The sequence below is a fragment of the Tympanuchus pallidicinctus genome, unplaced genomic scaffold, assembly GCF_026119805.1.
Source record: "Tympanuchus pallidicinctus isolate F22 unplaced genomic scaffold, pur_lepc_1.0 scaffold4, whole genome shotgun sequence".
Lineage (NCBI taxonomy): Eukaryota > Metazoa > Chordata > Aves > Galliformes > Phasianidae > Tympanuchus > Tympanuchus pallidicinctus.
In genome coordinates this window covers 2,420,127-2,447,864 of record NW_026294758.1, presented here as the reverse complement: position 1 = coordinate 2,447,864, position 27,738 = coordinate 2,420,127, and the positions used below count along the sequence as shown (strand labels likewise).

The 27,738-nt window shown below is 37.5% G+C and overlaps 1 long non-coding RNA gene across 1 annotated transcript; it reads left to right on the top strand.

The window, feature by feature from the left end:
• Window positions 1–1,084: 1,084 nt before the first annotated feature.
• On the top strand, window positions 1,085–26,112 carry LOC128089709 (uncharacterized). The gene is made up of 4 exons (XR_008210653.1): window positions 1,085–1,265; window positions 9,175–9,307; window positions 24,799–24,888; window positions 25,376–26,112. It is a non-coding gene; the product is annotated as an uncharacterized LOC128089709 (long non-coding RNA).
• The last annotated feature ends 1,626 nt before the right edge of the window (window positions 26,113–27,738 follow it).

Genomic DNA, 27,738 nt, shown 5'->3' with positions numbered 1-27,738 from the left:
TCATTTGTAGGAATAAACTACATCACAGAACAAAATGGTTGGGATTAGATGTGTGAATTCCTATCCTGATAATTTTATGAGATTCAAAACTGGAGAGCTGTTCTTCATACTGCCACTTCCTGAAATGAACAGATCGGAGTCAGACTGCGCATTCAGTTTATGTCAGTTTCATTGGATCAGATTACAGAAGGCTGAAAGAAGAGCAAAGTTGGAAGGAATTACAGAAAGATCCACACTGAATGTTCTATTCTGAAACTGTCAAGTGCCTTTTCTTAGGGAGAATTCTGTATTTTTTAAAAAGTGACAAAGGAATGCACCTGGGAAAATACTTAGGATCATGACATTAAATTTCCAAATTGAAGCAGAGCACAAACACTCACTGAGAAAAAAAAATCTCTCATGAGTAATGATTTAAGCTAGTAGCTTCTGAAAATTGCTTGCTTAGATATACAATGACAGGTTGCTAACTACAGTGTTTTCATATACTGTAGATTACTTCATTAAAACGAGAGACTATACATTTGTGTTTTGTATGAAAATGAAATCCAGATACATGTGTTCAAGCTGTTTTCTGGATGCTGATTTTTAGCAGAGAGGTGGAGCATATGGTTTCTAGAGGTGAATGTGCCAATGCAATAAATATATTGACGCATTTTTTTTGTTTACAGTACAGCTCTGATGGGAGTTACTGTTGTATTTTTGGGAAACTTGGAAATATACTTTATGATTAAAGGTCGCCTCATTTAGATTCATCAAAATGATAAATTTATAGACAAGACTTCTTCCCAGGCACTGTTGTGGAACTGAAAGATGAGTGAGGACAGACTGACATGTAACATGATGCCAATGAAAGATTTCTTCTCTAATGGCAAAAATCATGTTCAGGCTCTTCAGGGAGAACAGCTGAATGTACAAACAGTTCGTTAGGAAAGACATGGTACTTTGAGTTTTATGTTTTATGAGATAGCCATGTAGCACCATAGCTATGGGGAAACAGGAGTATGGCCTTACTCTATGCTCTTGTCTCCTTCCACACTTTGTCTCTCTCACAGTTTTTAACCTCTTCTGTCTGATTTCCAGTTCACCATGGTGTTAACGACCATACATTCATTCCACCACATCTCCAGATAAGAAAGTAAGAAATACATGAAAGAAGAGGAATTTTGTGTGCCAGTAGTATTTGGAAGAAATGCTGGAAGTCCTTTCTGGGTTGGAAATTTGCTACAAAGAATGTATTTCTGTGAAAATCTCTGTCAGGAGAGAAGGTAAGAATTTTGTTCCACGACATTAGGACATTAGGAAGTATTACTTTTCAGAAAGGGTGGTCAGGCACTGAATGGATGCCCAGGGAGGTGGTGGAGTCACCGACCCTGGGGGTGTTCAAGGAAAGGCTGGATGTTGTGTTGAGGGACATGGTTTAGTGGGAGCTATTGGGAATAGGTGAATGGTTGGACTGGGTGATCTTTTAGGTCTTTTCCAACCTTGGTGATTCTATGATTCTATGATTCTATGACATTCAACATCTTAAATGGAACATAAAATGACAGTTACCTGTGCTGCAAAGAAATACACTGAGACACAGAGTTAACAATAACGTCTTGAAAGACAAACTCTCTTTTCTACATAAGTTCACTATGATAGTGCCCTATTACTAACTCCTAGAAACAGAATCATCAAAGTTGGAAAAAACCTCCAAGACCATCTAGTCCAACCGTTTATCTACCACCAGTATTTCCCCACTGAACTGTGTCCCTCAGTACAGCATCTAAACATTTCTTGAACACCTCTGAGGGTGGTGACTCAACCACCTCCCTGGGCTGCCCATTCCAGAGCCTAACCACAATTTTGGAGAAGAATTCTTTCCTAATATTTAACTGAATCTCCCCTGGCACAACTTGAGGCCATTCTCTCTAGTCCTCTCGCTAGTTATGATGGGGAAGAAGCCAATCTCCACTTTGCCACAACCTTCTTTCCAGTAGTTGTAGAGGTTAATAAGGTCTCCCCTGAGACTCCTCTACTCCAGCCTGAACAATCCCAGCTCCCTCAGTCACTCCCCATAAAACTTGTGCTCCAGTTCCCTCACAGCTTCGCTGTACATGCTCCAGGGCGTGAGTGTCTCTCTTGTAGAGAGGGGCCCAAAGCTGAATGCTGTACTCGAGGTGCAGCCTCACCAGATCTGAAGACAGAGGGACAACATCCTCCTTAGTTCTGCTGGCAATGCTTTTTCTGATATAAACCAGGATGCCATTGGCCCTCTTGGCCACCTCAGTCTCAGACAAGTGTTGACCAACAACATCAGGTCCATTTATTCCACACATCCCAGCCACTCAGTCAACTCTGTGTAACTCAATATAATGAGCACTGTACTTCAGCATTACTCTTTAAAATGTCAGTAAACAGAATTTCTGTAGCTCCCTTTTTAATAATTTTTCTTTTAAAAAAAAAAAGCTTCCTGCTTGTTAGCTTGTTTCTGAGACATATTATAATAAGCTATTTACAAAATGTTTAATTGGAAGGCAAATGCATCTAATTTTGTCTACATGTGTCCAGTAACTGTATGGAGAAATGCAACTGAGTTGTTTTGTATTCATAATTCTGAGCTCAGTTTAAACATACCTTCACTTAAGAATACCTTTGTGTTTCATTGCTGTCTTCAGGAATGCAAGGCTTGGTTTCTTCTTTCTGACCTAGATGTGGTTGAATAAGGCTGACAGGTCTAAACTTAAGTTCTCGAGAGTTAGATTTGATCTAAGATTTCTAACATAGATCTTCATAAAAAAGATTGAAATCAACTCTGAAAATTGATAGAATACTGGAGCTGTTGTTGGTATTTCATGTTTTTTTATACACATGCAGTGGTTTCAGAACTCCAGAGAGAGTTACTACAGAAACTGGTAGGTCATTTAACTGGTAGGTCATTTAAGTAACCCCATGTAGGCTGCAGAGCTACTGTATAAGCCCAGGAAATTATATATGAAATGGAAATCAGAGCTTTTACTGTTGTGATTATGTTGTTTCTACACTTCAGTACTTTTCTTCCTTTTCCTAAACCTCATTTTAATGTCATATTAATACAGAAAATACATGTTTATGGGCTGTAGTCAAATCCTGAGTCTGATTGATATCACTAATACTAGATGTCTACATGCAAACACTTCAACTGATTTGGAAATATCTTTTGCCCTCCTTTTTTAGTAGAAGTTTGAAAGTCTAACAGAGCAATTTTTTAGAGTGCCAACTATATATGAGATGAGTTACATGCTCACTGTCTGAGTATTGGATTTAGGAACATAAAGATAGCAATGCGTACTAGTGTCCTGAATAGCATGCTTAAAACCACACAAGAAATTTGGGAAGAGAGGTTGTCAACATAAAGCAGGTACTGTAACAAATAACCTAGAGGTTGAGCATGACTGCCATTTTGTGGAGGATAATGGTATATATGCTTTCATAATTGTTTACACATTTGCCTGGAAATATTATCATCCTAAAAAAATATAATTCATTTCAATATCGTTACTATTTCACTCAGCTCTTAATTGAATTATTATGTCAGTGAGTTTTGTTCATTAAAGCTAATATCAATATGTTGAAAACTTAGAAGTAATAAATTTGCAATTGATAAACGCTTTATTTGCTATAGTTTATAAAGACTAATTTTGAGTTGCTATTTCTAGCCACTTGTAGCAGCGTTTTACTGATATCCTTAAGAGTGTTCAGCTGAAAGCAGAGTAAGCAAGAACTGATCTGCCATAGGGAAAGGCTTGCACAAGAGAAGTTGAATTGAATTTATTATTTTTATTATTTATACTCTTCTGTTTACAGTTGGATTTAGCCTGAAACTAAATCCTTTTTGTCTTTGTGGGAGAGAGCTTACAAAATAAAAAATGAGGTAACACAGTGACATTACAGATCAACTAATTGCAGAAAATTGCAGATTATTAAGATGCCAGCTGGTGGATAAGACTTTGAGTAGATAGTTTGCTCCACTTGTTATTTGCTTGCTGGCCAGTAGCACCTCAGCACCAATACATCAGATCCCAGCTAAGGTCAGCATTGCACTCAACCCACAGTTTTGACCATTTCACTTTTATTGTTTCCATATTTGGATAACAAGTTTATTCCAAAGATAACTATTCTCTTTTCTTGCATAGACATATAGAAAAGGCCAAAATAATAATAGTAATGATAATAATAATTGGCCTTCCTGCATATCTCCTTTAATAGCTTTTTGCTATTTTCTACTTCTTCTACCAGGCTTCAAAGGAAGGCCTACAGATCACACTCAAAATAACATTTCCTGATTTTTATCCTCTGTTTTTGTGAAATCTGAAATTAATTCACTGTCAAACATGCCACAGTATCAAAAATTTTATAGGCAGCTTTTTGAGCTTATAATTGAACATTATATGTTTGGGCAGTGTGACAAGGGGCAATTTGACTTTTATTAGTACAATAGCCAATGCTTGAAGACCACCCTTGTAAGGTCCCGTGTGTCCTTACACTCCAGTGGGTTGATTATTAGAGAAGCATAATAGGATGGAGCATGGAGTGGGATAGGAGCAGGTGGATGAGGAAGCAGTGCAGAACTCGAGCAGTAAGCATGGCAGAAATGAATAATTCAAACTTTGAAACAAAATCAAAATGTAATCTCACTTTTTCTGAATTAGAAATAAATGGAACGGTAGAATAAACAAGAAAATAAAATATTCAGCTAAAACAAACTGATCTTCTATTTCTGAAGACGTTGCAGCTATATTTTCTTGGCATTCTCTGTAGATTTTAAAACTCAGCAAATCATTTCAGTTATTAATATCTATATGTATACATGCATGTGCTGTATGATACCCTAGCAGCACCAAACTGTGCCATAGAAGTTTCACATATGTGAATCCCTCCTCAAATGCCTACCCCATACATTCTCCATCTTCCCTTTGCTCTTGATCATCTGTAAAGTGCTGCAGGCTAGGAAATGAAACACTTCCTTATGGTACCTCCATACTGGCCTCTGCATTCATCTACACCATTTCATAGAATTGTATCACAGAATCACAGAATGGCTTGGGTTGGATCATCAAGCTCCAATCCCCCAATGCAAGCAGGGTCATCAACCCCCACATTTAATACCAGACCAGGCTGCCCAGGGCCCCATTCAACCTGGCCTTGAATGCCTCCAGGGATGGGGCATCCACAACCTCCATGGGCAACCTGTTCCAGCACTTCACCACTTTGTTGGTAAAGAACTTTCCCCTGATATCCAACCTAAATCTTCCCCCCTTCAACTTAAAACCATTTTCCATTGTCTTGCTGTCATCTACTCTTATAAAGACTTGACTCTCCTCCTGTTTGTAGGCTCCCTCTAGGTATGAAAGGATGCAGAGAGGTCACTCTGCAGCCTTCTCTAGGTTCAATATTTCTAGCTTTTTGAATCTCCTTAAAAATAACAAGTATTTTAGTTAATTCTTTATGATTGAGAACACTTCTCTGAAACCGGTTTTCCATTTAATACCCTTGCTTTTCATATTTTCATGAAAATTGAATGAAATGTGAGCTTTAAACAGTGCAGTCATTGTAAGAGACTTTGTCAGCTGCACTAGTTTCCATTCCTATCTGCTCAGCAATCTTTAGACTTTTTCCTTGATTTATGAACTTCGCCATTTCCTTACCTATATTTTCTGAGTGAAAGCAGAATTCCTTTGTTCCAGTAGGATACAGCTGCTGTTCTGATTTAGTTATTGAATTTTTTTTTTTTTTTTTACTTTTCATCTAACTGGTGAAAGGACTTCTTGTTCTTCCCCTGTCTCAAGTTCTCATTGCACATAAATAAGGTTATTCGAGAAGCCAATAGTAGCATGCTCTATTTCTAAATCAATCCTTGTGTTCAGAACAAATATTGTCTATGATCTTACACAGTTCAGACTATGATTTGTTTGATCATCACTAAGCATTGTGCTGTGTCACTGTTTCTGCCTGGTTTTGTGACCGACAAACCCATGCCATGGCAAAGGGGAGGGAGTGGGACAAGGTAGGGAAATGGGTCTGGACAAAGAAAACGGTGGCAGTGAGGTAAGGAAAAACTCAATTTACTAAATATAGTAGCGGAATGTGAGATAACACAGTATAATACAATATGATTGGAACTGAAGCTGATAAAATAAAATGTGAAAGAGGATTTCCAAAACTGGAGTCCTTACTCTATTGCTGTAGGTGAAAGGGTCAGGAAGCAAAGAGAAAAGAGGGCAGCCTTGTGACTCCCAGACAGTTTTATTTTTCCCTCCAAATGGAAAACAAAAACAGAAAAATGAAGTCTTCTGGAAGTTCATTCTTCTCTTCTGAGAGCAAGAGACTGGAAATTCAGACAATCCACAGAACTGCAGCATTAACTCTTTTCCTCCCAGTACACTGCATGATATTATGATATGGAATATCAATGATGAACCATTAAACCATGACATGCTGTTTGATGGACTGAGGGATTAAATCAATTTCTTTTTTTCTTTTTTCTTTTTTCTTTTTTTTTCAAATGAACAGTACTGTATCATTCTGACTTTTTTTGTTTGTTTGTTTGTTTTGTTTTGTTTTTTTGTACAGGAAATGTTGCAGTCTATTACTGAACTACATTAATAATAAAATCATTGGTCCCCTGTGGATTGGTTTTAGGTTAGTATTTGAAATAGAGATCAAAGAACGTAAACTAAAATGAAAAAATAATTTTTCATGTACGTTGTAAAGGACAGCTAACTTACTAGCTTAACAGTGTGTATTTTACTGCTGTATTTGGTTTTACCATGTAGTAGCACAACTGTAACGCCATCCAGCAGAGGGCTGATGTTCTACAAATGTTTTTGTTAATATTACTTAAAATATTGCAGTATGTGATTTACATGACAAAAGGCAAAATATCATTGGTTAGCCTTACTTCAGGAATAAAGGAAAGGGCTAGGAATTGTCATCGTTACTGAGTTTTCAAGCAAGCCATCAATCATTTATTATATTAATTGTGTTGTGCCTCAGTTAATTGCATTCCTGTAGATTCACCAAAAAGGAAGGAATCCTCTTATTACTCACCTTCCAGTGTTAAGACCAGTGGACAGTTTTCTTCAGCATACTCTATCCAAAGACCTCTTTGTAACTTGACTTTTAAATAAGTAATAAATCCCAGTAAGATTTAGGGTATTTAAACAAAACATTTCTCTGATATTTAACTTCAGTTTTCATTGTCTTTTACTAGGTATTTCTCCTGTCAAAATTACATTGCTTTTTACCACTTTTTTATTGAAGTCTTCTGTACTTGTTTGCATTGTTCTCTCTACACAATGGGTGTCCAGCATTCTGGCTTGCCTGGGCCAGACTGCATGATGAATTGTCTTGAGTTACATATGAAATGTATCTAAAAACATTCAAAAATGTACTTAGTATATACAAGTAAAAAATTGTATGGATTTTTAAATATTTTTTATAAAAATATTTTTTTAAGAAAGCAACAAAAGCATAGAAGTAGTGAGATATTTGACCCTGCAAAACTAGTGCATCAGTTTGGCTCATTTGAAGTAGTTTCAATTCTCAGTAAGTTCTCAAGGTGTCTGTCAAATAGTTTTTATGAAATTCTACTCTTCCTGGAGTTCATCATTGAAAGTAATTTTCACAAATCTGCATCCTGCCAAAAAGCAATGATGTGAATAAGGAGTGACAGGGAAGAGAGGGATATTTTTCTCTGATAGGAGAGGGCTTATAAAAGTCTATTAAGGAGACATGATCAAATTTTAATTTGAGTTGAATGTCTGATTGCAATTCTCTACATTCCTTTCAAAAATTTGCACGTAAATATTTTTGTTGCAACTGAAAATGGAGTTACAAATATGGAAAGAAACTGATTTTTTCCACAATCTTGAAACCTATTTTCAAATTATTTAACAAAACAGAAAGCAAGGGACTGCATTTAGCTAGTGCATCAAAATGCATGCAATTATTTGCCATGACTTGAGCTTGCCATAACTTAAGTTTCATTTTAAGTACTATTATGGTTTGAAAAAGATAGGTTGACTTTCACTCTGCATGTTTAACTCATTAAAGCAAGTGGTCAAATCGACCAAAAATATCAAATCCATGAGCCATTATAATCTTCATTTTCTAGCACAAATTTTCCTTTTGACTCCATAAATGACTTCATTTCATTTTGCAAATTATAAAATCTTTTTAGCATTTTATCCTGACTAAGCCACCTTCCTTCAGAAAAGTAAAATATATTCCCATGATCAGCATCCATACTTTTAAGGAACTCCTGGAATTGGCAATTACTCAATCCCTTAGATGCTAAGAAATTCACAACTTTGATGATGACTTGTAAGATATTATCAATTTTTAAAGCTTTTGCATAAGGATTTTCTTGATGTACAATTCAATGGCATTTCATCAAACATGATTTGCTGGTGGCAATTGCATCGTCTTCTATTAATTTTAAAAGTCTCTCTTTCTCAACTGTGACCAGGACATCATTAGTAGCTATAAAAGGTATGCTGATGAAAGTTAAAGAAAATCTCTTTAATGTAAGTTTTACCACTTCATACAAATCAAGGGAATCAGTTGTATCTTTTCATGATGCCAAAGAAGGCATTTCTTCAGTGACATTGCATTCATTATCAATACCTCTAATATAAATGGAAAGTTAAGCTGTATCTCTAACAACAGTAAATTCATCTATTGCCAAAGCACCCTGTTTCTTCAGTTTGCTCAGCTGTAGTTTGGTGAAAATAACTAATTTTAGAAAAATCAATTTTTGTACCTGAATAAATCACATCTGCTGTGCACTCCATACATTGCTAAATAAATTCACCATTACTGAATGGTTTGATTTTTATTATTTTTTTTTAGTTTTGTTGCCACATAGCCAGCTTTTATAATAGAATCCTTTTGAGTTCTAATGTTGTGTTTTTTTTTAATTGGTTGAGATGAAAACTTTTTTCAGTTCTGCTATTTTGTCTTTATGAAGCATTTGGTATGCATGAAACTTGGCAGCATGTTTTTGTGTATAATGTGAAGTTGTAATCTCTGAAAACTGACATGCTTTCCTTCCAAACTAAGCAGAGTGCCATATAGTTGTTGTCTATAGAAAAAGTACTTGTCTGTCCATTTTTCATTGAAAACTCTTCTTTTATCCAGTATTTCTCTTTGTAGGGCCAGGCTGGGCTGCTTGGTGTGGAAGAGCTACTACCACGATGGCACAACAGGGAGCCACATGTGGCCCGTGGGCTGTAAGCTGTACATGACTGGCCTAGATAAAGTTTCATCAATGTCAACCGAAATCCCTGTATGTGTTACTCAATATATAACAAACAGAAGCTGGTTTGTCAGCCAAAACACCCAACAGTCTGGGACTTATCTGTGGAATCACATAATATGTGAATATCTCTGGTATCACAGAAAGGACACAGACATTTCAAAACAGTTTGCATAGAAAGTCCCATTTTAATTCCCCTATAATTTAGGCTTGTAAGATTGGTCTGGCTTGAAAATTACCAAGTGTATTTCAGATGTAAACTGCTATATGACAATTAGCCTAGAAACAGAGGTTATCTCAATTTGCATAGTAATGAATCGTTCTCCACCAAGATATATCAAACCAATCGGAAGAGACAAATGAGATTTCATGGGAAACAACTGCTGACATTCTCTTTTATTTTACAACAATCTTGGTAGCTGGAAATGTTGAATAAAACCAGATCCAATACAGACCTCACAGGAATATTGCCACCTACAGGCCCCCAGCTAGACTCTGCACCACCAATCACAGCCTTCAAAACTCTACCACTTAGCCAGTTCACAGTCCACATCACTGTACACTCATCTATCCCAAGTTTTCCTACTATGTAAAATAGTGTCTAAAACCTTGCTGAAGTCAGGATACGCTGCAACCATTACTGTCTGCTCATTTTCCCAACTAGTCACGACATCACAGAAGGCTACCAGATTATTAAAGCACATTTTCTTTTTGTCCTTTATTTCCTTCATCAGATGTAATTCTACATGGGCCTTAGCCTTTCTCATCACAATCCTGCAAATCCTGACATTTCAATATTCCTTCCAAGTGACTAGACACATTTTCAACATTTCACAAACTTTCTTCATCCATTTGAATTTTTCCATGAGCTCCTTGCTCATCCATATGGGTCTTCTGGCACCTTTGCCCCAATTTCTTTCTCTTCAGGATGCACCAATCTTGACCTTGGTAGAAATGGTGCTTGAATGCCAACCAGCTCTCTTGGGTCCCCTCAACCTCCCAGAGCTCTAACTCATGGGATGCCTCCAAGTTGGTCTTGAGGAAGTCAAAGTTGGCTTTCAAAAGTGGTTTTTAATCATATTTGAGTAAATTCTTCAAAGGAGAGTATGATGCATGACTTAAAAAGATTAAATAATGAAAGCATATCAAATGTAGCCAAAGGAAATTTTTACAATCGTGTTTCCATAGAATACATTAAAGTGGGCTCAAAAGCATGAAAATTTGTAAAATAGTTCCAAGCTGCAAATTGAAAATGCTACTGATCTAACTGATAAGAATGATTCTTTTTTTTTTTTTGTTAATAAATGATAAATATATTGTTTTGCTTCACTTGCATTTAAGTGTTACAGTTTAAGTAGATTTTTTTCCATTGCTGTTGCTGTTGCTTAGTCATTCTCATCTAATAAGCTATTACCCAACAGATCTGTCTAACACTTCAATGATATATTAGTGCTATTCAACTGTTGTGTGTATGCGTGTGAACTTTAACACTGTGTGGCTTGTTGTGCTGTTTTGATTTTCATGGGGATCCTCATTTCTGGTGTTTGAAAACTCTGTAGTATTGTTTTAGATTGGTCTATCTTTATGTGTTAAGTGGCTTTATACCATTAAACTATCTATTATACTACGCATATAGGTCCAAAACACAGCATCACATATCTTAAAGAGTCAGAACCAATTTCTAGCATTGTGAAGCACCATCCAGGAGGATGGCGTAATACAAAACAAATGCCACAACCAAAATGAATCTTCTGAGACAAATTTCTATAATGCTTCTGTAGGTTTTGTAGTCTTCCCCATGTAACAAAAAGTATCAGAAAAATAATGATATTTTCTAAAAGGGTTGAAACTCTCTATATTTTTGCACAAGATATCTTTTATCTGACTCCATTGTTTCGAATGTTCTTTTAAGGTGTATTTAGAGGGATTCAGTAGAGTCGCATTCCAAAATCTTCATGTAACTGTAAGAAGTGATGCTTTTGTCATCTGCCCAATAAAAATCTTTTGAGGTAAAGAGCCATCTTAGAGTCAAAGGAAGATCTGGGATTTTACAGCATGGGACACATGTAATGTAGGACGCATAAACTGGCTGTGTAGTTGTAGAATAAGCTATGCCAAGGGTATAACAAGTACTGAGGACTGATGTGTATTTTTTTGTTGTTCTGTTATGTGTTTTGGGGGGTTATTTTGGTTTCATTTCTGTTGTTTGTTTACTTTCTTTCCTTTTAAAATAAAAATTCTGGATTGTGCAGCACAATAAAATATGAGATCAGTGATTGAATGGAAGTTGTGTTATGAGTCCCTTTGGGGCTATAACTGGGAATTAATAAATCCTGTGCAAAATCATGCCTTTTCTGAAGTCTCAGAATTTCAAATATTTAAAATATTTAAAAACAAGATTTTAGCTACCATGAGACACAGATACATCAGAATTCATGGAACTTCAAGGCAATGTCGTGTGCTTACAATATTTGCCTGAGAGCACACATTCAGTAACATAAGAGAGGGACAAAGAATGAATAAAATAAAATAAAATTAAGAATCATAGGGATTTGAACCCATTATTTTTTAGTGTGTAGTTTATGACAATAATGTGCTACTAGAGTTTCTAAAGGATGTAGTTCTGTCAGGGCCTATACTATCAGTAGTTGGTGGGGATGGGGAGTCTTTGTAGTGACCTTAAGTATCAATTAAGTGGATACCTAAGCATGTATTTTCCTTAAGCAGTGTTTTTTCACTGATTTATGACCACTGGTAGGGGACAGTAGATAGCCAGAGAATTGATGGCCCAATTTTCTGTCTCATCTCTTGTGCCATAAAAATCTTAAATCTTCTGAAAGAGTTGAAAAAGGAATGAGGGTTTGTTCTGCAAAATTATCAGAAAATCTTTGCAGTCCAGAAATCTCGTCCAAGAATTCTCTAGTGCTTATTTTGTGATTAGATTCAAATAGGACCTGAAACATCTATTCCTTTAATTTCTTTTTGTTTCATTACTTGTCACTCAGTGGAATCTACACTCAATGTGTTTGTGGAATATGTTTTCTGGTATTCAGTTTGCTTATGTACATTGGTCTGCATTACCTGCCTGTGCCTTTGACATGCAGACAAAAGTATTCCTCAATGAGACACATCCCATTAAGCCAGTCAAGTAATCATAGAATCATAGAATTGCTTATGTTGGAAAAGACCTTAAAGATTATCAAGTTCAAACACAACCTGACCATTCTACCCTAGTTGCTAAATCCTGTCCCTGAGCACCACATCCAAACAGTTTGTAAACACATCCAGGGGTGGTGACTCAACCACCTCCCTGGGGAGCCTATTCCAGTGCTTAACAACCCTTCTGAAAGGAAGTGTTTCCTGATATCCAACCTGAACTCACCCTGGCACAACTTAAGGCCATTTCCCTTTGTTCTGTCACCTGTCACCAGGTGAGAAAAGAGAAAAGACCAGAGAAAAGACCAACCGTGCTCTCCCTGTGAGCACCTTTCAGATATTGGAAGAGAGCAATAAGATCTCCCCTCAGCCTCCTTTTCTGCAAACTGAACAGCTCCAGTTCTTTCAGTCACTCCTAGTAGGACATATTCTCCAAGTACTTCACAAGCCTTGTTGCCCTTCTTTGGACCTGCTCCAGCACCTCCATGTCCTTTCTGTACTGAGGTGCTGAACACATTACTCTAGTTTAAAGCCTCACTGATGCCGAGTACAAGGGCAGGATGAGTTCCCCAGTCCTGCTCACCACACCACTCCTGACACAAGCCAGAATACCATTGGCCTTCTTGGCCACCTGGGCTCACATTCAGCCCCCTGTCCATCAGCACACCAAGCTCCCTTTCCATCAGGCAGCTTTCCAGCCACTCCTCCCAAGCCTGTAGGGGTGCCTGGGGTTGTTGTGACCAAAAAGCAGGACCCGACACTTGGTGCTACTGAAACTCATACAGTTAATTTTGGTCCATCGATCCAATCCATCCAGGTTCTTCTGTAGTGTCTTTCTCCCTCAGGCAGATCAACACTCCCTCCCAGTTTGGTGTTGTCTGCAAACTTACTGACAGTGCACTCAATCCCCTCATCAAGACCATTAATAAAGATGTTGAATAAAAGCAGCCCCAGTACCGAGCCCTGGGAAGCACTGCTCATGACCAGCAGCCAACTGGATTTAACTCCATTGGCCACAACTCCTTGGGCCTGGCCATCCAGTCAGTGTTTCACCCAGCAGGGCATACACCCATCCAAACCGTGAGCAGTCAATTTCTCCATGAGGATGTTGTGGGGGATGGTGTCAAAGGCTTTACTGAAGTCCAGGTAGACCAGATTGACAGCCTTCATGCACTGAGCAGGTCACCTTTTTATAGAACAAAATCAGGCTTGTCAAACAGAATCTACCATTCATAAATATCCATGCTGACTGGGCTTGATCTCCTGGTTGACCATTAATTGGTCCATGGTGGCTCCCAAGATTATCCACTCCATAATCTTCCCTGGCATTGAAGTAAGACTGATAGGTCTGTAGCTACCAGGGTCACCTTCCCAGCCCTTTTTGAAGATGGGCGTCACATTTGCCAGACTGCAGTCTGCCGGGACATCCCTCAGCATCCAACAAGGGATGGAGATTCTCCCTAGCCCTCCTCTTACTGTTGACGTATTTATAGAAATATTTATTGTAATCCTTTACCTAAGTGGCCAAGTTCAGTTCTAGCTGGGCTTTGGCTTTTCGGATTTTCTCCCTGAACGGCATCACTATGTACTTTAATCACCATAAGTAGCTTGCTCACTCTTCCAAAGACCATAAACTTTCCTTTTGCTCTTGAGTTCCAGCCAAAGATCTCTGTTCAGCCAGTCCAGCCTCCTTGCCCATTGGCTCATTTTCTGTGACTTGGGGATGTTCAGCTCCTGCATCTTTAAAATAACTTCCTTAAAATATTCCCAGCATTCTTGGGCTCCCATATCCACACAGAATCAATAAAATCTTTGGTACAACTCCATTCATCTTGCTATCAGAAGTGCGTTAGTAAGTAGATATAGCATTTGATTGAACAAAGAATTAGGAAAGATATTGAAAATTTCCAATGCACAAGAGCTCCACTGAATTTTACTATTTTACTATGTTGGCCCATCATGTCAAAAGTTGATGTTGGTGGTATGACAGTAGAGGCTGAACCTTTCTGTCAATATTGTATTATTTTTGTTGCTGTGCAATTGATGGTAGCAGAGGGGAAAATAATAAAATAATATCTGACATGAAGGTGAATATGAAGAAAAGGTGTGGAATTGAATTCCTTCATGTGGAAAAGCTTATGCCTGTTGATATTCATCAGCATCTGCTGAACGTTTAGGGGGATCACACAGTGGATATTAGCACAGTGAGGTGATGGGTGCTGCATTTCAGCAGTGGTGATGGTGGCAGCAAGAGCAGATCACCTCTGCTGGTGCAGACTTTTATGAGCATAGCATGCAAGCTATTGCTGGTCACTGGTGAAAATGTACACCTAATGATGGTAGCTGCATTGAAAAAAGATTCTGTAGCTGAGAATTCACTCAATTGAATAGTTCTGTTGTGCTCTTTCTATCAATTGCATTTTCTGTGAAAACAAATAAAAGGCATTACATTCGGAGCAACCAATTGTTCATCAGCAGGGTTAGATCAGTATGCTCAGAGCATGGTCCAGTCTGGCTTTGAACATATCCAGGGATGGAGATTTCTCTTTAGTAACTTAACATTCAGTAAAACCGTGCCTAGACAAGGTTCTCGGCTCTTGATAGGACAGCTCAGGTATGAGTAATAGGTATAATATTCAGATGGCTGTAGTGCTCTTTCTAGATAATTTAGTATTAAAAAAATCTACAAATAAGATAAATTTGAATTCCTAATAAATCCGATCAAAAATAATTTTCTATTGAATTTTTTTCTCAAAAACGATAGAAATAGAAACTATGTTCTTTTTTCATATTTTTGATGTCATCTCCTTCAGAAACATGAGAATTCCAGTGGAAAGTAATAGTTCCAAAGTGTTCAGTTTCAACTGAAAATGCAATTGGCAAAATGGTTCTGACATACTTGTAGAGGAAATTTCACAGTGAATAGAGTGCAAGTAGAGTCTTCAAGTGGCCAAGGAGCATAGCTGTATTCTAACAGTTAAATATTCTGTTTCACTTCAGGCTTAAATTTTTCATGATCTTTCTGTACTAAACAAAGAATATAGATACAATCTGATTCAGTATTTTCAAATATACTAAACATCCTATGCTCCTCCAAAAATATTCATGAGTTGAAGCTGCTCAGCATTTACAGATAACATTGTTTAATAGGATTCATATTTTTACTGTCAGAAAACATGGCATAGCAGGAAGGACCCCCAAATTTGGCATGTTTGAAAACAACCTTAAAATATTTGGCTGGAATGTAGCTAATTTTATCACAGAAAACTAATAGAAGATATATAGATGGGTTGCTTTAGAGCACTTCAGGAAGGCACTCTACAGTCCAAGTGATTCCAATTGCATTGGAGACAGCACGTGTAACAACCGAGCAGAGCACAACACTGAAACTCAGTGGCTGTGACTCTTTTTGCAGTTATTTTACTGTTTTTTTATGTCATGGAGGTGCATTCATTTCTTCTCTTTTCTCTGTTAAAAAATACCATAGGAGGGTAGTGACATTTGGATACTTCAAGCATACCTCAAGAATGAAAAATCAAACAAAATTTGCATTTGAAATTTTTTTCTTCATTGAACACTTTTTTTTCTTGCCTTGTCTAGATAGGTGGGCTACAGAATGCTTGACTGCTTTATTTACGATAAATTTTTTCATGTCAATTGCTCATTTCAGTATCATAAATCAATTTGGCTGTATCATCATTGTCCTGAAAGTGAAAGACTACAAAAATCATACACTCAGTGTAAAACTTGCTCAGGATTTAATTTAATGTGTGCACCAGTAGACAATGAAAAGAGTAGTAAGTATAGATATATTGGGTGCTGAGGAGCCATCATCCCATCTATGCACTGTTAGTTCAAGTCTGGTTCAATGGATTGCACAGCAGCTGAGGTTCATTTTCAGATTTAGTTCTCTAAAAGAAGTTCCAATTATAAACTCTCATACTAAGCCCTGCAGGGAGCCCAAGTATTGGAAGCAGGAAAGCTATGTGTGTTTGCTTTAAGAGCTCTCTCTCCTGATTCAATCTCCTGATTCAAAATAAGATACGTATGTAGAAGCATCTTCATTTTCCAGTTAAGCTGAAAATTGCATGGAATGTATGTAGTGTTTGACTGCTGGATAGCATTTGAATATTAACTTCTTATCTATAATCCATATTTAGATAGAGATATAAGTGTTTCTGCTTCACTTTGCATATTGCTTGCCATTTAATATTTAATAAATCATTTATAGAATCATAGAGGGGCTTGAGTTGGAAGGGACCTCAAGGACCATCAGGCACCAACCCCCTCTCTCATGCAGGGCCACCAACCTCCAAATCTGGTATTAAGCTAGGTTTATAATTTACCTTTTACTCTGACACCTGAATGTGATGCAGAACCTCATTTGTACAAGGGTCGTCCTGAAAGTAATGCCTCCTATTTTATTATGTTGGCCCATGAAATCAGAGGTGAATGTTGGAGGTATGGCAGCAGAGTCTGGACTTTCCCACCAACGTTCCACTACACTTTATTGCTGTGAAACAGATGGCAGCAGAGGGCTAGGCTGACAAAATGACATCTGACATGGAAGTGTGGATGAAGCAAAGGTGTGTCAGCAAATTCCTCCATGCAGAAAAAAGCTGTCCCCACTGACATTCACCGATGTATGATGAACATGTATGGAGACCAAACAGTGGATGTTATCACACTGAGGAGGTGGGTGGTGCATTTCAGCAGTGATGACAGGAGATGTGAAAGCCAAGCCATGCATGTCTGCATGCCCATGCATGGACGTGATACCACAAAATAAAGAACGTCTCCATCAGCCCATCCACACAAACTGACATATTATGACTCCATAATTACAGTTTGCACCAGATGAGTGCCAGGAATATTCACATAGGAACAGAAAGAACACCATATGCAAGTTTGTCAGCATCTACTGAACCAACATGAATCTGAAGGTGACATTTTCCTCATTTGCCGATGATGAGATGCTATGTCACCAGTATGAGCTGCTGTCAAAATGGCAGCTTGTGGACTGGTGACATGGAAGTTTGCTATCAAACAATGTTTAAGATGCAGCCTTCAGTAGTAAAGTGATGTGCACTGTGCTTTGGGATAGGAAAGGGGTGATCCTTTTGTATTTCCTGGAACCCAGACAAACAAAAAACTCAAACCAAGATATTGCAATGCTGAAGGATCAAACTTCCAGAGTTAGGCCAGAGAAGAAAACAATCTTTTTCTTGCAACACAATAATGCCAGGCCACATAGCAGTTTAAAGACTATGGAGCACACTGCCAGTCTTGGCTGGCCTGTTTTACCACAGCCACCATTTATTCAGGATTTGTCACGTTCTGACTTTCATCTGTTCAGGCTGATGAAAGATGGACCATAGAGGCAACATTTTCCTTGTAACACCAGCTTCATAGCACTTGTAAAACTGGATCACCTTCACTGGTACAGATTCTTACAAGCATGGCACACAGACTCTTGTTCATCACTGGCAAAAATGCAAATGGTAACTATGTTAAAAAATTATTTTACAGCTGAAAATTTGCTCCCTCAAAGAGTCTTATTTTGCTCTATCTGTTGCAGTTTCCATGGGAATAAGTAGGAGGCATTACTTTCAGAGCAAGATATCTTCCTGCTTTAGTATGTGTAAATTAGGTAATTCATTTTAGCATAAATGCATGGGTGGTTCAACTCTTTGTATGAAATGCAGAAAACACTTCATTGTCTGTAGCCATTTGATATGTTGCAGGTTAGCCTGTACAGTTTAAAAATTTGAATCCCTTTCAGGGAAATTTTTATTTGAATTCTACATAAGAAGAGTATAATTAGCTTTGCTTGATACTTTTTCCTCTACATTTTGCAAAGAGAAATCACTAACAAACAAGTAAAGAAAAGAGAAAGCTTTCTCATGCCTGTTAACTTTCTGGCAAGTATTGCACTATCATGTTCTGTGATGCATACATCACTTCTTATTTAGAAAATCCCAAATGCGTACTGAGTTTGAAGTATTTTAACAAATCCAGCAGTAAAAAGAATAATACCTTCCCTAGGAGTTGATGATGATTGTATTTCAGCAAAACTTACCAATAAAGAACAGAGATTTGTAAACCTGTGCTTCTTTTGTCCTATTAGAAAAGTAAACTGAATGCACCTTTTCATTCTTGGACAGATTGCTCTGTACCCTAATTATAGCCATTCCTAGTTCTTGTTTGTCTTGGTATGGCAGTGCTAATTGCAAGTATCCTGCCATCACTTCCAATGCATTATCTGTCAGTGTTCAACTTCTGGACCTCATCTTCTCATCTGTAAATATGATTGGTACAATTTGATTTACCTTTGTACTTAGCATGTATCTATGAGAAAACACAGGAGGCTTCCTCATATTCTTAAGAGGAAAAGAAAGGAGTGGAGAAGGGCAGCTTGGCTAGGAGAAATGGAAGATGAGCAAAATGCCTGAGCAATGGATATTTTATCCAACAGTGGCATTAGCTGACTCAGAAGATGACAGTAATATGAACTAAATGGAAAAAAAAACATGCATCAGCCATTGTTGCCAGCTTTTTAACAAAAGTAATTTACTTCAGGCTTCAAAAGTTCTGACCTGTGCATCAGACAGCAAAGATTAAGCTGTAGTTAAATCAACAGTAACTTCTTTTTTCTTCCCTTTCTTTGAAACTATAAAGCAATAATCGGTTCATGTAGAACCATAGAATCATAGAATGGCCCAGGTTGGAAAGGACCTCAAGAATCATGAATCTCCAACCCCCTTGCCACATGCATGGCCACTAATCTCCCCATTTAATACCAGCCCAGGCTGCCTAGGTTGCCATCCAACCTGGCCTTGAACACCTCCAGGGATGGACGGGCATCACAGCCTCTCTGGGCAGCTGTTCCAGCACCTCACCACTCTCTCTGTGAAGAACTTCCCCCTGACATCCAACCTAAATGTACCTTCCTCAACTTCAAACCATTTCCCTTGTCCTGCAGTTATCAACCCTTTCAAAGAGTTGATTCCCCTCCAGTTTGTAGGCTCCCTTTAGGTACTGGCAGGCTACAGTGACGTCATGTGCAGCCTTCTTTTCTCCAGGATGAACAAGCCCAGCTCCCTCAGCCTGTCTTCATAGGGGAGAAAGGAATGTTCAAGATATGTTAAAAGCTAGAAAATTTATGGCTTGTTTACTTTTGAGATCTTTTACCTCTTATTTTTTCATTTTAATGAATGTTGAGATTCTCACGTTTTAACATAATCTCTGGAACCTGGGACTTAAAGTAAAATCTTTAGTCCTCTGAGAATAGTTGAGACTACATAAATATGAAAAGAACTGGAGGTACAGTTGCAGAATGTTAAAATCTGGAAGAAATGCCTGAACTGTAAAGGATTCAGCAGGAACAAGAACTTCTAATAAATGTTGGTTCTGGGATATTTAAAAAGAAAGTAAAAGTAAATTACATGCAAAACCTAAGAAAGCTTCTACAGTGTTCTCTGGAGCAGAAAGAAATAAAATACAGAATTTACATAAGATTGAAAGATGAGTCTTATTACTAATGGCAAGTACACACTTTTATGTTTAAAATAACTTTGTTTTATTGTTAACTATTGAGAGAATGTTCTTCTGTTTTATAAATCATATTAATTTTGATTTGATTTCCACACAAGCCTCCTGTACGAGTACTGGTGTCAAAAGTAACATATCTTAGTTTGAAATAGTCTTAACATACATTTGATGTCAGCTGTGAAGAGCTGGGATAAATAGATGTAATTTTAGTTAATAGGTGAATGCAAAAGAAATAGACATATCACCTCATATTTCCTTTGCTATCACTATTTATTTATTTGTATTAAGAAGATATACTGCTTTTATTCCACAATGTATTTTATTCCTCGCTTGCTAGCAGAAGAAAAGTATTTTAAAAAAAGTAAGACAGAGAAATATCCCTATAATTCATTCTACTTCTCCACTCAAAATCTTTGAAGAGAAACCTTGCAACTGTCTGCATATGCCACAAGTTCAAGACAATTTCTGGAACATTCAGGCTTTTGCTAAAGACCCATAATTTTGTCTTCATCCATTTAACTTCACAGTTTGGGGTACCTTTGAAGTGATTCTTGAACTTGTGCTTAAACCATAGACTTTAAGTGCTGTAAATCTGCATTCAAATCCAAAATGGTATCAAATTCTACAGCTTGCAAGATGAATTCAAGCAGCAAGCTGAGTAATTGGGCAGCAGTGGTGTGCTCAAAGCAGTGGAATTGCTGCTGCAGTAACAGCAGTTTCACGCTGGCTCTTGCATTCTGCTTATCAGCATCGTAGGCTGAGCTATGCTCCTCTTCTGTATCTTTTATGATTGAGTTGATGGACTTTCATAGCCTGTTTTCTGAAGAGTAGTTTGCCTCTCCAGTACATTTAAATTTTTTGTTTAACTACTGTTCTTAGACTACTGTGAAAAGTTAAAGGTGAGAATCTTGAATTGAACACTGTGTGCAAAAGCTTGTTCTCTCTTTTTACCCCTTCTCTTCCTCGCTTTCTGTACCTCCCTCCCACCTTAAAAAACCTTTTCAGAAAACCTTATGTCATTTTCAGCAAAAGACTTTTGGAACACCAGTTAAACACAAATCTTTAAGTTCTTTTAGCATTTTGAAAAGCTCCTTATGGATGAGAAGTGGGATTTATAAGAGCTTTTCCTGTAGAGTCACTTTTTTTTTTAATTCTTGACATTTTTTCTTTACCTTCCCCTTTTCTTCTTCCATGTGATTTGAAACAAACAAACAAAAACACCCTTCAGTCTAATCTTCATCTTCCATAAGCCTTGTACAAAAATATTAAAATATGTTTGAGGATTTTTGTTTGTTTGAGTTCTGGTGTTCAACTCCCAGACCTTGCCATGCCAGCAATGAGCCAAAGCAAGGGCTGGGACAACACAGCCCTAGTTATTCTTGCCATTCAGTGCTTCCATCTGATCTATGCCAGCCAGCCTTACAGAATTCTTTTTAGCTCTCAAGAAGTAGTAAGATGCTGAAGTAGAGAATACATTCTAGAAGATCCATTTCTAAGCTGAGCTAGTGCAGTTTTGTTGGGCACCTACTATCATCTACTTGAAACACCATGAGCAATCAATTTAAATTTGTTATTGTCACAGGGACCTGAAAATTTAATAAGCAATTACCAGAGTCTGTTACTTTGTTTTTAATTTGTTCTAAGATACTGCCCAATTTCAGACCTTAAAGCAATACTGCTCTCCAGAATATTTAATTGAATGAGTTTGTAAGTTAGATTGTCTCTTAACTGTACTCCTCCACTGATTTATTCAATGATTGATGTGGTGTTTTCTTGTGGAATGAGGAAAAAGTGAATCAGAAGTCAGGCCACGCCTATAAGGCGCAGCAAAGTATATCACATGTTGCCCACTCCCAAGTTATTTTTGATTGCTGTATTGTGCTGGTTTTCATCTGCATGTATGAGGAAGAAAAAGTCCTTCCGTGATTTGTAAAATCGTAAAATGCAGCTCTCTGCATTCTTCCATATGTATCTCATTGTATGTAATAGTTTTTTAGAGTTGATTAACCTAAAATTAAACTGAAACTTTCCAATATATCTTAGGAATTGTCAACTCATCTAAAATACTTTATTAAAACATCATAATGCTGCATTCAAGTAGAATTTATTTTTTTCTCTATATTTACATTTTACTCCAGAGATGAAACTGTAATTCTGACGTCCAGAAAAAAGTGTGTGTATCCCATCTTGGGGATATTTGTTTTTTCTCATAAATATGCCTGGAACACTTTCTCTATCCCGTATCTTCCTGGTTTTCTTCTGAGAAAGTCCCTTCTGATCGAATCAGCTATTGCCTAATCCTTGTGTTTCTCCCAAAATAATTTCTCATTTGTTTTGGTCTATTAGAAAAGTTCTTGGGAAAAATCTGTGCAATTATTACCATTCTTTCCATGAGCTGTTTTCTTCACTGCTTGAAATCATAACAACGCAAACAATATTTGGAGTTTCTTCATATAGTTCTGACGAAAACTCTGCGCATGGAAAAATGAAGGCGCTTTAGAGATAAGCTACTTTCTGCCCTCCTTCACTTTGGTGTCTTTTCCCCAATTCTTCCTGGTTGAGAAGAAACCTAAATCTTCCATCTTTTAGTTTAAAGCCATTCCTCCTTATCCTATCACTGCCAGACTGTGTAATAATTCAGTTTCCCTTCTGGTTCTAAGGTCCCGTCAAGAGCTGGAAGGCCACACTGAGGTCTCCCTGCAGCCTCGTCTTCTCCAAGCTGAACAAGCCCAGTTCCCTCAACCTTTCCCCACAGCAGAGCTGCTCCAGCCCTCTGCTCATCTCAGTGCCTCCTCTGGACCCGCTCCACGAGCTCCACATCCTTCCTGTGCTGGGGGCCCCAGGCCTGGACACAGCGCTGCAGATGGGGCCTCACAAGAGCCGAGCAGAGGGGGACGATCACCTCCCTCTCCCTGCTGGCCACCGCTTTTTAATGCAGCCCAGATGCTGGGCTGTGAAACGATTCTCAAATCTGTGACAAAACTGTCATGCATGACTGTAGTAGAAACAAGCAGAACTTGCTATCTAATAACAGAAATCTTATCTTTATTCTGTATTTATTTCACCTCTGCTTCTAATGGTAAACTATCCTGAAAAAGTAAATGAGTAAGCCAGAGGAGCCATCTCAGGAGGATGAATGCATAATACAAGCAGATATCCATTTATAAGTGGAAAACAAATGAGCGTTTGCTCTGTTATCTGTGCTTATTTTCAGGCAGTATGCTTTTGTTTACAGAAATACACTCATCCACAGTCCAGGGTGAGATGACTGTGGAATAGATAAAATGTTTTCGTTCTTATTGAAATGGCCTATATCCACTTGAAAAATGCACTTACAGTCTGGAAAAACAGAACACAACACACTCTTCAGAATGGTGGCCTTTGTTACAGCAGACAGAGTTCTCACTGTCCTGGTTTGCACTCAAGCTGAAATAACAGGAATGCATCCGACTAGTTTCAACATTTAACTTTCTAATTCTCTGTTTTCGACTACTTTTTCTAACCTCAAGAATGTGCTGAATATTAAAGTCCTAATAATTTAAGGCTAATATCAGTGTAGACTATTTTTTCAGGCTCATATGTTACACAGCTGAGAGTGAATTTTCTAAGTCCAGCAAAAATAATGCAAAATATGAAGCAGCATTTTATGGCACAAAAAGCACACAAAAGCCATTTATCCAATACTCATACAGATCACACATATGTTCATGGAAACACTTCCCAGTACACATTTGTTAATCAAAAACGAAAGCCCCAGAACTTTTGGCAAGATTTGTTCAAACTGCATTTTTTTCTTCTTGAAAAACAAAACCTGTCTAGATTATAAATGATGAGCATTAATCTACTTCTGAACCATCCTCTTGCTAACTTGTGATTCTACAAATGTCTCCCTCACATATATTACAGGGACCAAACCAGTGTGTTTGTAATTTATTCAGATTTTGCTTCAAATCAAAATTTAGAATCTTTCCTTTTACTGGCAGGCATCATCCTATTTTAAGAAGATAACATGAATCATAAATTAGTTTCCACAGTGTACTCAAAGAACTTCTACCCATCTATTATCTAACTGCTGGAAGCAAATCAATATATCAAATTTATCTTTGATATATATATATATATCAAAGTATATCTTTTTGATATATTGTAATATTTTGTGCACAGAAGCCTAATTTCTGGAAATAGAGGACTACATTAATTCTTCCACACTAACATCTGAAACAAACAGGCTACTGGAAGAAAATGTTATTACACTCAGTTTGACTTTGTAGTAGTGGACAGAGCACTGTTTTACCAGGTAGTCTTCTATACTCTTAGTATCTGCTTTTGAAAAATAATTTTATCAGTAATGATGGTGTAACAAATCACCAGCTCTTTCGTGACTAGAAAATGGCATTCAATCTACTTGCTACTCAAGAAAAAAATGATTGAAAGAATTGAGACTTTTGCCATGCAGAGCACATTCCTCATTAGTCAGGAAGTTATAAAATTAAGGTTTAACCTCATTCTGTCCAGCACTTGAAAACTTCATTAAGTTGAACCTGGCTTACTGAGCATGTATACACAAACTGATATTGATCTATGTAGAATATCCTGTACTCTTCTGCAATGTCAGAACTGTCTATAACAGAGCACTGTAAATATACCTCAGTAGATGCTACATATATTTCTGGCACAGATGTTAAATAACACTTTCTAGGTGTGGACAGAGATAATCAGTTCAGGAATAAACATATCTCATGTGATTTAACTTCTGATTCCCATTGAAAGGGAAAGAGAAATAGCATTTGTTGACTCTGCTTCTCTCTGAACAGGAAAAATTGGAACAGATATATTCTAAGCTCAACTTTTCTGTGGAAGAGTTGCTGCCTGGTGTAATGACGTATTAATAAATGATTATGGAAGTAATTTCTAGTGTGTATTTGTACTATATTGTGCTCACTTTTTAATCAAACATGTATTCAGCCTCTGAAAACTCCCTGGAGTAAGTATTTAGTTTGAATTGAACTGAATAGGCTAAGACAAGTTACTTTTCCCTGGAGCTGCTTCTTAATTAATAGATTCTCAACCTGTTTGAGATAATTGAAATAAGTAGGAAAAGAATCTGCTCTTTTGCTTAAACATTTTTTAATAATAAAATTTACTTCTGTTTAAGTTTTTTTTTTTTATAATATAGCTGTTTGTCACCTCTGACTTGTGGTTGAGTTGACCATACAGATGTGAAAGTTTCATTCCCAGATTTTGACTAGTTCAAATAAGTAAGTAAGAGGCATAGGTGAAAAGAAGGTAGCTGGTGTTTCTTTAAACCTGATAAAAAATTTGGGTCAACATTCAGGCAAAGATTTGGTAGTTGAGTCAAATAAAGACTGAGACACCATTTTCTCTTTGCAGGTATATTACTTACTAAGATAATTATTTAAAAGCTGGGAGATCTGTCTGTATGATACAGAGGAAAGAAATAGAGGAAAAAGAAGAACAAAAGAAGAAAGAATGGAAGAAAGAAGGGAAGAAAGAAAAAAAATGAAAGAGAAAAAAGAAAGATTTGATTGCAGAAACACCTAAAATGATCTTGTGACTGCATATTGCATGTTCTCTCACTTTAGCAATATTCATTTATCACTTTAGTATAAATTAATTAGTAATTCTGTCTATATTGAGTTTGCATGCACTATTTCACCATTAAGTATAATGCATTCCAAATGTCCTGTCTGGGCTATACAACTTTTTCATGAGTGCAGTAGACCCTCGACTGCATGCTTTTATCATTAAAATATTGGTCTGGCTAAAGTTCAACGTACTAAGCAGAAACAACTGTGTCTTAGTGTGGTGGAAGAGGTAACAACAAGTCACCAAAGAGCTGATCAGACTCCTTGATAGAAACTATCACTATGAAACCTTGGGATACTGGAGTGTAAAACAGGTATCTGTTTGCGTCTAAGGGTAAACAGGAGGTTCTTACTGCATTGTTAATCTTGTCATAATTGAGAAACCTGTCATCCTTTATCACTCTTGTTTGGGAGAAGCTGGGGCAATTAACTGATTAGAGGAACTGTTAGAGGAACAAGAACTTCTTTTTTGTAAGTGAATGGTATATAAGATGTATGTTGAACACAATAAAGGAGAACTGTTCTGATGCTACAAGAAACTGCGAGAGCTCTCTGACTCTACTGGGCACCGACATTTTAGATCTTATCTAAAGGAGGGAGGCAAATTTGATTTTTATTACGTCTGCTTAAGCATTTTAAACTCTTATGGTCTTTCAGAGCCTTGTTAGGTTTGCATAATATATATGATTTCAAAGTATAAACCTGTAAATTTCCTTGAAAGTCCAATACAACTTACGCAAAGTTGCTTTGATAGCCCAGAATCCCGTTTATTCATGGCTGCATGATTAATATGATAGTCATGACTGCAGTTAAATGAAATGAAACAGTGACATAAGTGATGTGATTTCTGTCTGTTCCTCTTCTGTCAAACTATTCTGAAATCCCAAAGATAGCACATATCAAGTTTTACATCAAATATTAGAGCATTGTCCATGTGAGTACTCTGGTGTATAATGACAAATGAGTTAGTGAAATAAGATGCAAGCACTGCAAAGCGTTAGGAAAAGAAATATAGTGCCCATCAGGATAGGAGCTGCTTCCAGGGACCTGTGATTCTGGACCAACCCGAACAGGAGCTCACACACAGCAGCTCAGACAGTCACTCATGATGCCAGACTGACATAAATGAAATGTTTATGTCTTATTCTAAGCACTGAAGTTCCATAGCAATATTTCAAAGTTAAAGTGAGTGTATTTTTTTCTTGTTTTTCTTTGGAAAAATGCTAAGAGCAGTGGTAATATGGAATTCTATTGCCAGTGGTGAAAGTACCTTGTGGGGTGTTTGGATATCGCCTGCTTTATTGCTTCCCTCTTACTGTGTATTCAGTGTTCATGATTTCTTCTGTGTACAGGAAGTGCAGGGCCTTGTATTAAAAATACAGTCCATTCTTAACAGAGGAATATTGTCACTGAGTAACCACAGTATGATGATTTCTGAGCAACTGTGGAACACAATTAAGCAGGAAGCATGATCAAAAAAATAAAAGAGTAACATAAAAAGCTGCCTCTATGGAGCTTTCACAGGTGTTATGAGGGTGGCAGTGCCAGAAAAATATTGCCCACGCTATCCATTTTTCATCAGCCTGAACGGGTGGAAGTCAGAAGGCAGCAAATCCTGAATAAATGCTGGCTGTGGTAAAACAGGCCAGCCAAGACTGACAGTGTGCTCCATAGTCTTTAAACTGCTATGTGGCCTGGCATTATCGTGTTGCAAGAAAAGGGTTGTCTTCTTCTCTGGCCTCACTGTTTTGATCCATCAGCTAGATCAGCATTGCAATACAGTGCTCTGAGTTAATGGTTTCTTTGGGTTCCAAGATCACTCCTTTCCTATCCCAAAGCACAGTGCACATCACTTTACTACTGAAGGCTGTATCTTAAACATTGTTTGATAGTGAACTTCCATGTCACCAGTCCACAGGTTGCCATTTTGACAGCAGCTCATAATGGTGACATAGCATCTCATCATCGGCAAATGAGGAAAATGTCACCTTCAGATTCATGTTGGTTCAGTAGATGCTGACAAACTTGCATATGGTGTTCTTTCTGTTCCTATGTGAGTATTCATGGCACTCAAGTGATGCAAATTTTGTGATATTCCTATATTGCCACCTTTGTCTCCAGTGCACTGAAGCTGATATTAAGCCTAAT